The sequence below is a fragment of the Mytilus californianus genome, unplaced genomic scaffold (genome assembly GCF_021869535.1).
Source record: "Mytilus californianus isolate M0D057914Y unplaced genomic scaffold, xbMytCali1.0.p SCAF_11, whole genome shotgun sequence".
In the NCBI taxonomy this organism is placed as follows: Eukaryota; Metazoa; Mollusca; class Bivalvia; order Mytilida; family Mytilidae; genus Mytilus; species Mytilus californianus.
The window spans coordinates 8,320,490-8,338,113 of NW_026262593.1; the positions used below are offsets into that span (position 1 = coordinate 8,320,490).

The 17,624-nt window shown below is 32.1% G+C and overlaps 1 long non-coding RNA gene across 1 annotated transcript; it reads right to left on the reverse strand.

Annotated features, from left to right (window-relative positions):
• Positions 1-7,715: 7,715 nt before the first annotated feature.
• LOC127719490 (uncharacterized) lies at positions 7,716-13,553 on the reverse strand. Its single transcript, XR_007990327.1, has 3 exons — positions 13,451-13,553; positions 8,914-9,019; positions 7,716-8,371 (listed from the first exon to the last, which is right to left on the reverse strand). It is a non-coding gene; the product is annotated as an uncharacterized LOC127719490 (long non-coding RNA).
• Positions 13,554-17,624: the final 4,071 nt, after the last annotated feature.

The following is a 17,624-nucleotide window of genomic DNA, read 5'->3' on the forward strand; positions in this document are numbered from 1 at the left end:
CTTTTTAATTTGATCATAACTTACCAGATATAATATAAAAGAGTATGATATAATATGTAATATATTATACCTAATATAAATGATTTCACATAGTTGCATGTAGAACTGTACGCATGTTCAGAAAATGGGTTCATTTGTCGGTTCTCAATATTTTTTTTAGAGAAAATGATTCTTATGCTATATATAATTCCCAAACATTCCATAGTTAAACTATGCCAATATAAACATAAATAACACATAGATGAGAGGGTAATAGAGCAGATTGTTACCCATCATAAACTATGACCTCTTGTACATAACAACCATCCATATTGCGCACAAATGATCAAGCGTCTCCGTGAAGGGTAATAGAGTTTTTGCCATGAGTTAGAGTAAAATATCTCCCTCGTATTAACCAATTAGAATCCCGCATTATGACATGAAGTATAATAATGCTTTTTGTACCATCTGTGAGTATAATTTTGTTTTATCTTGTTCTTGTAAAAAGTTTGCTTTATTTCTCAAATACCAAGGATCTAGAGAAAAGCAAATTAAGAACTGCATGCTGAGCCTCTGAGGAAAAATAAATCTAAAGTATCATGACATCTACATGTAAGTGAAAAATGATATCATGACCCTTGAGAGAAAAAAATCCTATCATGACCTCTAAGGAAAACAATCCAATTAGGACCTTTGGAAACGAAAATTCGGCTTTATCTGTAATTTTATTTACTCAGAAGTGTTATCATTTATAAGCAAAAGTTAAGGTTTTGGCTAATAAATCATAAAAGGTAAGATAGTATAGCGATTCATATTGCCACACAAAAGCAGTGATGATGTATCAATTTGATGACAGAACTTGAAATGGACACAATTAAGTTTTTATTTCAAATCCATAACTACAAAACATCTTCTGAAAGTGTTACTGCATCTGAAAATTTGAGATAATGACACTTTTCCTGTTTTATCAAAACAGCTTGCTCTTTTTACAACAAGAGAAAAGATAAAAACGATTATTTATTTTTTCTACATAAATCAGATGTACATGTAGTCTTCTCATATCTTCGCGCCACCCATATATGAGAAGATTACATTTAATACATGTAGTAGTTTTGAGGAGTAAAGTTTTTCGATATCAAATTTTCTCTTTATTTTTGGTCAGTATGCACAAAACATTTCAATATTATGTTGATGCGACGTTGATATTATTTGCTGATGATCATGTACACAGGAACTCATAATTTCCCGGATATCCGCAAAAGTTAAAAATTATAAATGAGCGAAAAACTGTAATGCGTTATTATTTACATATCTAGAGTGTTTTAAACTGGTTACTTGTTTCATTGTAAGTACATTTTTCGGAAACAGTTTTCAATATATAAATACGCTGCCTCTGTTGTACATTTTGTAATTACTTAACCTTCCTCAACTTTGAAATTTGAGAATTATACTAGTTCAAATCGGACAGTGTTATTCATGGGGGACGTATATCTACGAAGTCTGTGTTGTAATAACTAAACCTCCGTCAACTCTGAAATTCTATAATTATACTAGTTCATATCGCACATTACTATTCTTTTTGGATGCATATCTATGCATTTTCTGTTTGAAATTTAGAATTATACAAGCGTGGTTCGGTTTTTAATTTGTATTACGTTAAAGATTGTTTTAGAAAATCAGAATATATTTATATGGTTGATTTTACATTATCCTGATCATACTGATGAAGGATATCCGTTATCCGGAATATTTATTGATACTTATTTTACTATTTATTCCCTTTTTAAGGTCTTTCCACACCGTTAGGAAAGACCTTATTGTTTTTCTAATTTAAAATTTGTTGTTGTTTTATACAATTTTTACGCATATATATATATTTATATAAATTGCCTTACAGTGTAATTAATTAGTCTGTTAAAATTACACTTTTAGGCAATTTATTACAAAGTATTTATTTGTTTAATTGTATTAATCTTTATACTGAATACTCGACACTCAAATAGATATGCATGGTATGTGTTATACGTAATAAACTGTATACTATTGATTATAATCGTTTTTAACTTATTAGGAGGTTCTATATTGCATTTATCATTTACGATGTAAACGCATTGAACACGAAATAGTAGAGTCTAGTTAAATCTAACTTATTTCATATGCTTACTACAGCAAAAAGGGACCACACACAACTTAAATTAGACACATTTTCTCTGTTTTCTCTGTGCCTTTCCATTCTTTCAATATGCCCCTTCACGGTTAATGCAGCCATATTGAATAGGGGGCAGATTTTTTGGATAGGAGTGGAAATAGTATGAAAGTACGGGAAATCATATGCATGTTTCAAAGAAACTGTTCTGTTTCAGTGATTTTTTCCCGTATTTTTCAAACCATTTGCATCTCCATTATGAAAATCTGCCCCCTATTCAATATAGCTTCAATAACCGTGAAAGGCCCTATTGTCTGTTTTACTGTATTATGTCAAGGGAAATTACTACTTTCTTTTCAAAGTTATATATTTTAAGGTTAAGCAATTTACCTGTGCCGATAGTTTATAAATTAAGGAGTGTCTTAGAGTTATAAAAGAGATATTTACGGTTTGAATTTGAGTGACGCCAACGGACTTTACCAGGAAAAACACAACTGATGACACAAGTGGAAAAGTAATTGCTGATCCTTCAGGCGATCACGCTCGGGTTTTGTATTGAGATCGTTTTGCTCTAATTTTGTGTTTCTGTATAGTATTTTTGGAATGATTTTTGCTTGTTCGTCTTTGAAACATATTGTATGTTTTTCTTCGACTAATGGTTGTTTATCCCATTGGCCTAATGCTCCCTTTTAAACTATTCAATTACGGTTACCGTTTACAGTAGGAGGACATGAGTGTGAACAAATTGTTTAGTCGAATCTTTCATTGCTAACTTGCCAATCAAAAGTTTTAATACAATTGTAAATATATTAACGTTATAATTAGGGATGTCAACGAGTACTCGAGTACTCGAGTATCGCTCGGTAGTACCGAGTATCGAATACCAAAATGATACTCGACTAATCGTTTTTTTTGTTATAATGTTGTTGCCTTCTTAAAGATTTTTTTTTTATTAAGAGCGCCTCCCGGGAAATTAAATATCAATCAAAATAATAATACGGATACTAGGTAATTCCTCAAATCAGTATTGTTCTAATAGTCTTTCAGGAAAATAATATATTTAAGAATCCCCTCCATTTGATATTCAATAGAACCATAATTATGTTTGGGTTTTCCCTTTTTCCAAAGTATATTGTTGCTTGATGTTTTTCCCAATTATTACTGTTCTGAGAGTCTTCCAGGAAATTAACGAAAATTGGTATCACATCCTTTAAAAATCCAATTAATCAATATAAAAGATTGGGCAAATTAGTTTCCAAAAAAAATATACAGATGCTAGGTATCTTTTTAAAAAAATAAATGAGTCCTTCATAAAATTTACCAAAATTGGAATCCCTTCCTTTTGAAATTAGACTGTTCCGTGTTCAAGGTCATGACTGACCACCGATTAGAAGAATCCCTTCCTTTTGAAATTCGACTGTTCCATGTTCAAGGTGATGACTGACCACCGATTAGAAGATGGAGGGGGTAATAAACATTACTATTTGTGTTCATTATTGTTTAAACATGGCGTGATGAAAATTTTGTAAATACATTTACAACTTGTATTGTATCTTATCCCCCCCCCCCTTTCCCCTAGTCTGTTTAGAGTTTTTTTTATACAGAAGAGAAAACAAAGCTCGTTTCATGTATGTTATAGGGAAAACGATAGTTGTTTTGAAAGTAAATAACTTTCATTGCCTATCTGCTGTTTTAACAATTTACTCGGTTCACAGCGTTAGTCCGAGTATCCCTGGTATTAGTTACTGTATTTTCAGGGAAAAGTAATCAAAACATTATAAGTAAAAACATTTACATTCTTTAAAAGTACAGTATAGAATTCCATGTTATAAATCACGTGTTTACGGAACATCAATTTGCTTTCCGACGAAATTGTGAGTCTTTTTTTCATATTCATAGATGCCAAGAGGTAACCTCTATTAATAGTGCTAATCTGCGCAGTAATATTAAGTTTAGACACTGTTACATTTTGTACTTGACTTTTTGCGCAGTTTACTTATTCATTGTACTAAATGTAGACCAAAAAAAGCAATTGTTTCATGCAGCTCTTTATAATTAACAATTTGTTGGATAAGATTAAACTATTTTGGTGAGTATTTATTTATATACTGTTCATTAATCCATGATTACAAAAATGTAACACATGACATAGGCAAAATCTCTATGTTCTTACTGTGCTATAATGATAATGCACAGCTAAGGTGTGCATTCACTACCTCAGATATACTGTACAGTTCAAATGTATTCTTATCTTTAGGGGTGGATCCAGGATTTTTCAAAGGCATAGGGGCGTAAAAACAAAGTTTTAGGATTTTAGGATTATATTTTCCATTCGGACAACTTTGTATACACTTTGTCGTTTCAAATCATGAAATGGAAAGTGCGTCTAATTCCTTAGAACACTTTATGATATTATGTGTACAATTTAAATCTTAAATCAGTGTTTCAAAGTCAAACAAGATAAACAAAATTTTGTAATTTCTTAAAATATCCAAATAGATGAAACTTGATTTGGATAAGTTTTGCTCTCAATGGAATTTATTACGACTTTTTAAATACTCATTCCTTTTGAATGAATATTTCAGGATCGAATTTAATTAGGTTGATATTCATGTAAAAAAAAGTATACAAGTAAGTTGGAGATCAATCAGACTTCGTTTAGATGGAACATGTCTTCCGAATGAATAAAGATGAAAATCTATAAGGAGAAAGGGGGAGTTTAAAATTGAAAGGTGGCACGTTTTTTTTATTTGTTTATTTTGTACAATCAATTTAAGTACACCTCTCATCGATTATCTTCCTCTGAGCATATTCTTGAGGGAAAGAAAAGCAATTAATCTATACTCAATAACTTTTTCATTTATGATTTGTCATACACCAATTTCAAATACATCAAACGGAACTTAAACTGTAGGAGATGTGGGTTATAGATAGAACTAAGAAGATGTTGTATAATTGCCAATGAGACAACTCTCCATCAGAGACCAAATGACATAGAAGTTAACAGCTATAGGTCACCGTACGGTCTTCAAAAATGAGCAAAACCCACACCGCATAGTCAGTTCAGGAACATATATATTGACGTTAGATATACTGTTCCCAGGTCAGTTACAAAAGGCCCCGAATTGACGCATGTAAAACAATTCAAACGAGAAAACTAACGGCCTGATTTATGGCAATGAACGAAAAACAAATATGGTATACAGCAACAAACGACAACTACAGGCTCCTGACTTATTATATGTCAATAAGAAAACAATCAAACGACAAAAACTACCCAAGCATATCTCGGCATTGGACATTTGGGCGATAAAAAGGACATTTGAGCGCCGAAATGTTAGGACATTTGAGCGAACAAAAATTAAGAACGATGGAGTACCTCTTCCGTTCGCCAGATATAACCTGTTGTCACTGCTAACCACTGGAAGGTGGACGTAGGATTTCGAGCAGGATATAGTTAATAAGATGTTGAGTTAATAATGCACAAAGTAAAAACATCTTTTAAATGTAAAAACAAAAACAAAAACAAAGCACTGTCATAAAACTTAAAACTCGCGATCGGCAATGGTATTATTTACAAGTCAGTTCGAACTTGAAATTTATATCCTATTGTATCCTAAAATTGCATAACCAATGAATTATAGAAGTATTGACTGGTAAGTAGAGATCGACTTCGGACTACAGTACCATTAACTAGCTAGAACCAGACGAATTACTCGGGTGTAAAATCAAATAAAATATATTTATTTTAAAAACTTCCTCTTTTTTTCTTACTTTTTACTAAAAATAATTTCTTAATTGATATAAAAGTATCACAGGAAATTTCGCTCAAACGTCCTATTTGAAAATCCAGGTAAGGTTAATATTCCGGCGCTGAAATGTCCTATGATGTCGGCGCTCATATGACCCTATGTGCTTTTTTTTAAATTTTCGCTCATATGTCCTATGCCCGCACATCTAGAGGGCAACATATAGTGTTAAGCAATTGACAGGTGTCTAATATCATGTCAAGTTCTAAATCGTCTATGTCGGTTCAAAAGGTCACTACGAGCTTATGTTGCATTGTTATTTATCTTGCCTACTTAAAAGAAAAATTATTTGATTTGATTGTCACGAATTTATATATAAAAAAAATTGGGAATGAATTTAACAGAAACAATCAAAGATCTGCTATTAAAACACAATTCTCCAAATACTGTAGCAATTTAGGAGAAAGCCTGAATATCAAAAAAGTTATGATTAAAAAGTTACATGTACAAACTTTTAGTACTTAAATGCGTATTTTGCCCTTTCTTTACCATACAAGAAAACTTTCCCAAGAGCCGTGGATTGAGTATCGTCCAAATATTTCCGAAACGTTCATGTAAATTTATGGCGTCGTGTTAAAACAGTTATTGACCAATCAAACCGGTATATATCAATTAATCTGCACGGTCGGGATGACCCATTAATCCGAACTCCTGCGTCGTTCGTGTCAAGTAAGTTCACCCGAGCCAGGCAGATTAAATGACATATACCGAATTGTATATGGTCAACAACTAGAACTTTGTTCTTTCAGCCATTTTGTAAACCCTACACTGTAAAAATGGTGTTTAGAGTCTAAACATAATCCTAATCGCGAATTTTGTTCTAACTTGAGCACATGTTTAACCCTAAACATGTTCTACTTTTTGTACATGTTTAGGTCTAGAACACCATAATACTGTACCCTAAGATCATGTTTAACCCTAAATATGTTTAGCCCTCTAAAACAGGTTTAGCCTCTATGTGTTCCTTTCCTAAAAATTTTAAACCTCCGTCATGTTCCGATCCTTAACATGGTTGGCCTCCATCATGTTCCAATCCTAAACATGTTTAGCCTCCTTTAAGTTCCCATCCTAAACATGTTTAGCGAGCATATTTGTGCTGAAGTACTGAACAGTCTCCGGGACAAGTTTGCACTTCCGCTGAGTGCAAAAGTTGTCACCTTAATTTTTGGAGTTAAGTCAAAATGAAGTTGATAACTTGGTTGGTATTGGTTCCCTGATATTTGTCCTTAAAAATTTTGGCTCTAGCACCACTGTTGAAAAAGTTATGCCCCTTTTTTCAACAATTTCCTCAGAGGAAAAGTAGTTTTCCTCAAGGGAAATCAAATTTCCCTGAAGGAAAAAGATTTTTCCTCAAGGGAAATTGTATTTTCCTCAAGGGAAAAAGATTTCCCTTAGGGAATTTGCTGCATTAATATTTCCTTTGAGGAAATTCTATTTCCTCTGAGGAAATTTGCGGCTTCAAATTTTCCTTTGAGGAAATTCTATTTCCTCTGAGGAAATATTTTTTCCTGTGAGGAAATTTGCGGCTTCAAATTTTCCTTTGAGGAAATACTTTTTCCTGTGAGGAAATTTTGTCAACAGCAATTTCCTGTGAGGAAATTTTTGACAAACACTTTTCCTTGAGGGAAAATTCAAGACCACAAATTTCCTCTAAGGAAAACATTGTTCTCCAAATTTCCTCTATGGAAATTTCTGTTATTCAATTTTCCTCTATGAAAATTTCATAACAGTAAAAACGGTATGAATATAATTTTTCCTGAGACTGAACAATTGACACAAAAGATAATTAAAACTTTAATAAAATGTTCACTGATGAGTAACATGACATACAAAAACAATAGGCTAGCTGTTTGAGACAATACAATAATAAGCAAAACGCTATGAATATCATACTATTTGTGATGTTATTAATATTGTGCTCATATTTGCAGATTAAATAAAATAAACACTTTTCATGTTAATTTAACTTTTCTTCTGTTTAAGCTGCTGCGTACAATTATTCAATCCCCTACATAACAGTTCAGTGCATAAATAATTCCATCCACCAGACATCTTCCTTCAATTGGTAGAGAATACATTTTTGCAATTTGTTCTTCAAACATCTTCCTCTGTATATTTGATATGACAGAGCTATGTACATGAATGGATAAAGCAGGTGTTTATTTCGACAACAAAATACTATTTTTTCTACATTTCTCCATAATCCTTCAGTGAATATTTAGGTTGTTGCAATTACACAATTGTGTTCTTGTGCATCTATGATTGTACTCCATTTTGTTTACAGCCATTTTGTAGAAATTTCCTATTTTCTTTTTCCAGGTAAGCCCACATTTCATTTCACATTAATCCAATTAGCACACAATGTAGATAAGTATTAACCTTAAGTTTCCTCTTCTGTATTGACCTGTTGATGATCATGAAAACCAAGAAGTCTCACCTATAAATACACAATATATAAATTGAGAAAAAAACAGCAATATGAAATAAGCTTATTTTATCATGTTTAATATGAACATTTTGAGAAACTTAAATTTGATATTCTTACTAATCATGATTATGAGTTCTGTTATTTCAGTGCTTTGTGTCCTTGACTTAATATCAGTCGTTTTAGTGCCTTGCAGTGATAATGAGTTGAGCCACTTTCAACAGTTTTTACAGTTTGTTCATATGTTGTGCTATTTGAACCACTGTCCTAGATTATGGTTAGGTGGAGTGCTCACAGACATGATTTTTTTATTAATTGTTATTGGCTTTGAACTAATTTGGATTGTTTAAATCTTTTCATGTTAGGTCTATATTGGCTGACTTATAAGGTATGGGTTTTCTCATTATCGAAGGCCGTCATTGGTCTTTAATTGCTTGCATCCACTTCATTGAACTCTGGTGGATAGATAACTCATTTACCATACCACATCTTCTTATTTTTATAATAGTCTTCATTCAAGGGCAATCACTTTTATTATATAGAAGTGGTCTTACCATTTAGGCCTTGTTGTCTTCTGTTTATCTTGTTTTGCCGATCATTTCTACTGTACAGTCGTAATTGTTTATATTTTTCTTTATCTTCTATATTTCTTGCCCTAAACTTAAAAAAAGTAAAAACTATAATTTAATGACTATAACTATTATTATACATCAGTATTTGTTTTTCTATATACCATGAGATAAAGAAGGAATGAAGTATTTGTGCTATTTCATTTCACAGACTATTTGCCAGTCAACAGTTTCAAAGACATAACCACGGTCAATAGTTTAACAACCAAACATTCCCGTACTTTTTCATAGTGTTCATACTAATTTTTCAATGGACAACAATGACGTGATTAACTATTCTTCTATGATTTGTGTGCTTGACAACATTAAACTCTGAAATATTGTTAACAGTATAATCTGTATGTGTCTGTAGTCAAAATTTTAAATTAATATATTACTAACAGAAGCAATTAAAACAAGAGGCTCACAAAATGAATGAGGTCTAAGAACTTAAATATTTCTAATTTACCTATTCAAACCATATCATTATTATTTGCTTTTATATGTAAATCAGAAATAACCAATTCAAAATGGAAAATTTTAAAGAAAACAAAAGAAAAAAAAATCCCCCCCCCCCAATTTTGTGAACCCCCTTATGATTCATCACCCCCAAACTCAATCCCAGCCTTCCCTATGTGGAACGGTACCTTGCAGTACAATTTCAGAGAGATCCATACACTTGTCACAAGTTATTGTCTGGAAACAAGAAAAATGCTTGTTTTTTGGCCCCTTTTTGGCCCCAAATTCCTATACATTTACGGCAATTACCCCCAAACTCAATCCCAGCTTTCTCTTTGTGATATGGAACCTTGTAGTACAATTTCATAAAGATCCATACACTTACACACAAGTTATTGTTCTAAAACTAGAAAAATGCTTGTTTTTTGCCCCCTTTTTGCCCCTAATTCCTAAAATTTTGAGGCAATTACCCCCAAAATCAATCCCAGCCTTTCCTTTGTGGTATGGTACCTTGCAGTACAATTTCAGAGAGATCCATACACTTGAACACAAGTTATTGTCTGGAAACTAGAAAAATGCTTATTTTTGGCCCCTTTTTCATAAACATTTTTCGCAATTACCCCCAAAATCAATTCCAGCTTTCCCTTTGTGATATGGAACCTTGTAGTACAATTTTAGAAAGATCCATACACTTACACACAAATTATTGTCATGAAACTAGAAAAATGCTTGTTTTTTACCCCTTTTTTGGCCCCTAATTCCTAAAATTTTGAGGCAATTACCCCCAAAATCAATCCCAGCATTCCCTTTGTAATATGAAACCTTGTGGTACAATGTCAGAGAGATCCATACACTAACACACAAGTTAGGTCTGGAAGTTACAAAAATGCTTATTTTTGGCCCCTAATTCCTTAACTGTTGGTACCATAACCCCCAAAATCAATCCCAACCTTCCTTTTGGGGTATTGAACCTAAAGGTAAAATTTCATAGAGATCCATTCACTTAAACTGAAGTTAGAGTGCGAAAACCAAAGTGTCTTTGGACGACGAAGACGACGACGCCAACATCATACCAATATTTTGACCTATATAAAAACTGCAAAATTTCCTTAAAAGTACCCATCTAGTGGCAGCAACCCAACAATGGATTGTTAGATTCATCAGAAAATTTAATGGCTGATAGAACTTCACATAATCATGATAATGAACAATTTTACCTCACATAAGATTTGCTCTAAATGCCTTAGTGTTTGAGATATAAGCCAAAAACTGCATTTTACCCCTATGTTCTATTTTTAGACATGGCAGCCATGTTTATTGATGAAACAGAAAATAAAACACAAGCTTTATTCTAAATACCCTAGGGTCATTCAACCTAAGTTTGGTTGGAATTGGTTCAGTAGTTTCAGAGGAGAAGATTTTTTAAAGTTAGAAAACATGATAAACAAATTGTGTAAAATTGTCGTTAATGTGCAATAACTCCTTAAGAGGTCCATTGACAATTTTGGTTATAGAAAATTATTTGTAGATCTTACTTTGCTGAACATTTTTGCTGATTACAGTTTATCTTTATCATTAATAATATTCAAGATAATAACCAAAAACTGCAAATTTTCCTTGAAATTACCAATTTAGTGACAGCAACCCAACAATCATGACAATGGGTTATTAGATTCATCAGAAAATTTCAGGGCTGATAGAACTTTTAACACCTAATGAACAATTTACTCTGTGTCAGATTTGCTCTAAATGCTTTGGGTTTTGAGATAAAAGCCAAAAACTGCATTTACGCCTATGTTCTTATTTAGCCATGACAACCATGTTTTTCGACGAAACAAAAAACAAAACACAAACTTTATTGAAGTTACCCTAAAGATCATTCAGCTTAAGTTTGGTAGGAATTGGTTCAGTACAGGAGAAGATGTATGAAATAGTTTACACCCGACGGACGCCAATGGTTGATGACAGACAACGACAGACGACGACGGACGCCAAGTGATGGCAAAATCTCACTGTTCCTTCGGAATGATGAGCTAAAAAGGCAAATTTAAAAAATTGCGCTGGCTCTATCCAAAAAAGATTTTTACAGTGTAGTGTACTACTTTTGGGACAGGACATATTAACATAATAGAAAAATCTATAAGCTATAACTCAAAATATGGACAATTTTATGTTTAAATGGTCTATAATTTAGATTTGACAACTTCAGACATACTAATATTTGACCTTTTCAAACTATACCAAGTCACTACTTTAAAAAGGATGTTCGCTACTCTGTTTCAAAATAACAAGCTTTTTAAAAGACTACAGTCATGACTGTTATAAATTGAAAGTATATGAATAAAGGAACTAAAAAAACAGAAAAAATGAAGGGTCCGTGTGCTTGTTTTTAAGATATAACCCATTAAAAATTTGGCGGTAAGTGATTCTCTCTAGATTTTTCATACACTTAACACTGGCACCTTTTTCTATCAAAAGCTATGGAAAAATAATGATTTTATAAGATTTTCAAATATGGCTTTTTAAACTATGTAATAAAATATGAAAAGAAAAGTAGGGGTTTGCGGGCAAACTTTTTTAATGGCACTGCATGGATAAAACCAGAGGATTCCGAATATCTGGTAAAAATCCAAATTAAGAGGAGCGAACATCCTTAACCTAAAAAAAATTGTCACATTTTCAAAATTAAGGGGGGGGGGGGGGAGGCAGCTAATATAAAAATTCTTCATGTATATTTAAAAACTTATTTGTATTTCAAAAGGAAAGAAAGTTACTTATCTGCTTATAGCATACCACATGAGTAGAACAAGGTCCCATTAGGCCTAGTCCAAATAATTATGACGTCTTGAAAGGCTATTATATTTTTATTCTATGACACCTTACATCGACAGGAAGGCGTCAAAGCAAAAATTTAAAATAGCCTTCAAAGACATCATAATTATTTGGACTACATTAGGCCATGCAAGACTGAATAACATTTAAGGTCAATATAGGCAGTAACACATTTTTACATGTATATGAAAAGGCATACACATAAGCTAGAGGAAATAAAAATGTGTTTCTTTTTGGTAATTTGTAGGCTAAGGTGACATCATACAAGAAGTATGAGTGATTCTCAAACTAAAATAAAATAATTGCATCCCCCTACTTCATTGTACTTACTTTTTATGCATAAAAAATATAAATAAATAAATTTTGAAGTAATACATGGTCCACACTAGGGAATCTTTTTGTAAAAAATGAAAATCAATGGATGATAACTGTGTACTTGGACTAAGAATTAAGATTTCACATGCTGAAATGTCTCGTCAGCCCAATCTCAATCAGTGAAATAAATTATTGTTGTTTTTTTGTTTAAAGTCATATGGAAGTAGTCCAAATAATTATGACGCATTGCAAGGCTTTTTTTTTCTCTCTGACGCCGTAGGAAGGAGAAGTGAGTTGACATAACGAATGTAGGACAGAATGTCACAGGACAAAAAGTCACGGACAAAAAGTCACGGACGAAAAGTCACAGGACAAAAAGTCACAACTCAGTTTTGAGATTATTTTTCTCTGAACAAGAAAACACTAATTTTAAAAATTAATTTTTGATTTTTTGTTGAACTATAATATATGAAGCAACTTTGTAATTAAAATTTATTCAATAAATATCAATGATGATCAAATAATTGTTATGATAACAAAATGTCAAAGTGGTTTGGTACTTGAATGGCTTCATGGTGCCAAGAAATATATCATTTGCATGATTAAAATTTAATAATTTTTCATTTATCAAGGCTTATGAACAATTTCCTCAACTTAAAAATGAATAAATGTAAAAAAAGAAATTATTTGAAGATCTTTCTCTTATATATTCAAACATTTGTCAACAAATTATTTGTGACTTTTTGTCCTGTGACTTTTTGTCCTATCCAATTTGTGACTTTATGTCCTGCGACTTTTTGTCCTGTGACTTTCTGTCCGTTTACCGACATAACATGTATGTTATCATGCAAAATCAACAATAATTTTTTTAGTATACCTATGATTGTCATCGTCACTGCAAATGGATCATTTATACTAGGGGGAATGGAACCAATAAATTGATCGGATCCGATATGAAGTTCCCAGTAACGGAGAACCACTAACTTTGAGGTAATATTATAAGTGTCGGTGGTCTCACAAATGAATCAGGGTGAGTTGCAGGTACATTAATTAGCAGAGAATAGACAATTATCAACTTGTTATTCATTATCTCGCAGTTATATATATATTTATTCAAGATAAAAAGGCATGAATTTGACAGATACAAAATATTACAAAGACATAGATACAGCACTAGACATAGTTTATAGACACTAAAATGATATACATGTTTACTAAAAATTTTAAATTAAGAAATAAAAAATAAAATTATGAAAATTTTCATGATATTTTGATAATATGATTAGACTAGATTAAAAATGAGTGAAATTTAACTTGACTAGATTTTACACTGTAGCCTAATATCTTAGGATGACCCACAAAAGTTAGTAAAACTTATTTCCAGTGGGGTCCTTTTATAACGAGACTTCCAGTTTACACCAAGGGTTGACACATAGAAAATACAAGCACAAATCATTTAGAATTTATCACAGATATTTACGGTTAATTAGCTGTATATCCCAAAACAGGTGTTGGGAGCTAGTACTAGTCTATGAATTTTAAGTAACAATTATATTTATATTCACAATCAGCAGCGGATCGAAGGGGGATGGGATCCGGGGGTTTGACTCCCCTTTTTGTGAACGATCAATGCATTTAATGGAGACATATATTTGGCACGTGATATTTGGACCCCCTTTATCCTGACTGGAATCGCCCCTGATATTACATGTAAATCAAGTCCCGGGTTACTGTACTCAACATAGAGCATAATAGCATAACGGTAATCACAAAGAGTGTGGTAATTTTAAAAAGGACGATGATTTATAAATATACAATTCTTGAAGAGGGGGAGCTAGAGTGCACTTCACGATGATCAGAAAAAAAGTGCCTTGCACGTTATTTTCATCATCTTGTCTGAAACAGTCTGAATAATGAGCTTCAAGGCGAAGCGCGAAAACAATAAGTCATGTGAAATACTAATGACAACCACGTTGTACGGACAAACCCTTAAATCCCTCAATGTTATGTCAAATGAATTATAGCGAGGAAAGGTAAATTTAATTGAATATCAAAACTAAATATTTGTTATATTTCGCTCCTGATTTCTCAAGAAATCATAGAATCAATAAATGTGTAAATTTCAATTAGGCCTATGCATGTCTGTGTGAGATCCATTTCATGAGACCAAATATTTCTATAAAATCCTTGATGGGACCCTTTATATATACAGTTTTCTATTTTCCCCGGAAAAAAATTAAAAAATATATAATCTTTTGGGAAATAATTCGATTTTGTTGAATTATTTCCCTTCATAATTATGATAAATCCTTTTAGTTCTTCAATTTTAAATTAAAATAAATATTTCATTTTGACCTAACGACAAACTTTTTAAATTGTAGTGGCATGGTCAGTCAACTGATTAGTTGCATGGCTGATTACCAGTTTACTGGTGACCCAGTAATTTTCCATATGACAGTGGCGTGTACCCTTGGGGTGTGTATAACTTATTTTGAATACCTTAATGTTCTGGGGAACATCCTGTCCACGTGTAATACTTAGTATATATTGCAACAGATGACATTAAACAAATTTTCTTTGTAGCATCGGTGTCCATTTCATGTTCAACCACTCAAAATTTTCACAAAAAAGATAATATAATAAAATCATTAAAAAAAAGATTAAAAAAATAAAACACTAGCAAATAAACTTCGCAATGAGTAAACGGGGATTTGTGTTTTCAAGGGCTTATTTCCAGTGGATATATTTCATACTAGATAACTAGACCTGAGATAACTTTTTTTTTGTAATATATATTTTATTATTTTCATATCATTCTCAAATCTCGATCATCTTAAATAAAGATGTACAAAAAAATAATTTTGTTATAACTCATAAATATATGGTTAATCATAATTGTTACAAATTATAAAATCAAAGTCAATGCCCGATGTGCCGCCGTCTGTTGCAAAACTACGAATTAATCTTTTAAATGAAAGACGTGCACTGCCTTCATCGGAACAGAGGAAAGTCCACCTAGTGTACATTAAAGAGTATCCGTTTGTTATGCTGAAAAAAAAAATCATCATAAACTTTTTAGTAGACCTTCTCGTGTAAAAAAAAACCAAACTTTTACTGACTGAATTAGACAAAAAATTATCAATCAAAACTCATTAGAAGTCACTCATAGTAACATTTTGTTTAGACATGAGATAACTTATAGTAAGATTATTTATATAGAACAATTAAAAAAAAATGTCCGATCTGATACACGTACCTATAATGTACAAAATTTTGAACAGCTTCAAATATATGGCCTTATCATTGGTAATACATCATATTTGTATCAGTTATTGCTGAACGTGTAACGAAATTAAAATGAAGAAATAGGCTCGAAACCGCATTTTTTAAAGATATTTTTTTTCAATCCCAAAATAGATAATAGATATGCAGATTAAAGTCCAGATGAGAAGATTAACTTTCTTTTCTACCGAAGTAAATATATTAAAAAGGATTTAGGATATCAATAAATTATTAAATTCATCAATTTATTAAATTTGAACATGTGAACCAAACAACGAAAAAAAATAAACGGGAAATTGACTATACCTTTTTGGTATTAGCCATGAAGCCATGTATGTACCAGCCATTTTAACTTATTGTTTTCTTAACCTTTAAAGAATACATTTTAAAATGAACTACTTTATTTATAGTAGTTCAAGAAAAATATATATATATAATTGTCGAAATCCGGATATGTTGTACACATTTTTGCACCTCATGTTTGCGGTTTACCATCTTTTCCGCAAGTTTATTGTTTTCTGTTTGGTAATAAATTAATAATAATAAGATCTATTTTGTTACATCTTGTGATCCGTTTATTTGGCAATCGCCAATGGCAGTCAGCAGGGTTTAAGAACATCAGTTTTCGACCTGCTAGTCAAATGCGTTTTGTTAAAATATACTTTTTCACTCATTTGGTCTTTTGGAAAATGTTGTTTGCGCTGTATTAAGACCCCACTACCAAGAAATTTGTTTTGCATGCACACGTATAAAAATTGCGGTTTTAATCCAACGCAATCATAGGTTTGAACGTTGTTTTCAATTTAGACTTGTGTATATATATATATATATATTAGATAACTCTTTCCTTTATATTCAATGGAACAAGAAGCGAATTCGTTAGCGAACTAGAGTCGCTATAGAAATAGCGTCGTTACAGGTCTTCTTCTGACCGGCAATAAATCCTTAGCAGTAATGATAGTGGAACGTCCATTGGGCTGTGCTCAGCCACGTACGAATGGGGACGTTGAATCCTTGCAACAATTCTTCGAGTGGACTGTAAGTAGCCTGGTATTAGGTCAATTTTCTGTCCCTCCTTTTTCGTTTGCAGTCGAAATTTTCCGACCGTATCACGGGCGGTCTCAATTAAAAGACCTACATGTACCTATCATATATTATTCGGTACGTCAGACATACCCGGCGACATTAATCAACCAAAAACTCAATATTTTACAGTAGGGAATGAATATCTCCCACGTTCACTTGTCCCTTGAAGGATCAATATTAAATTTCTTCCATCGCCCCCCCCCCCCCCCTTTTATAAGATTACATTATGACGTATGTTTTTTTTTTTTTTCAATTTTAGGAAAGACCAACAAATCGATTTTTATCACCAAATTTGTCTTTGCTGAGATTAGGGGACGACCATTTGATATTCTGGGGGGGGCCAGGAGGATTTGTTTTTGATCGGTTATTTATTTTTGTAAACTAAGAGGACAGATTATCTATTTTCTGCACTGTTGAAGCAAGATTTTTCATTTTCATTAAAGCAAGGGACTGATTATTTATTTTCACAACTATATTTATAATATTTGAAAACATACAATTTTTATTATAAATAATACATGAATAGTCCAATCATTATGTACCATTTAATCAGAGTTAATCATCATCATCTGTAGAAATGAATCTTCTGAATTCCTAACTGCATATACATGTATTGCATACATACAAGATATTAAAGTTTGGCTGTAATTAGTGTCTTTTAAAAGTATTGCAAATCATTTATG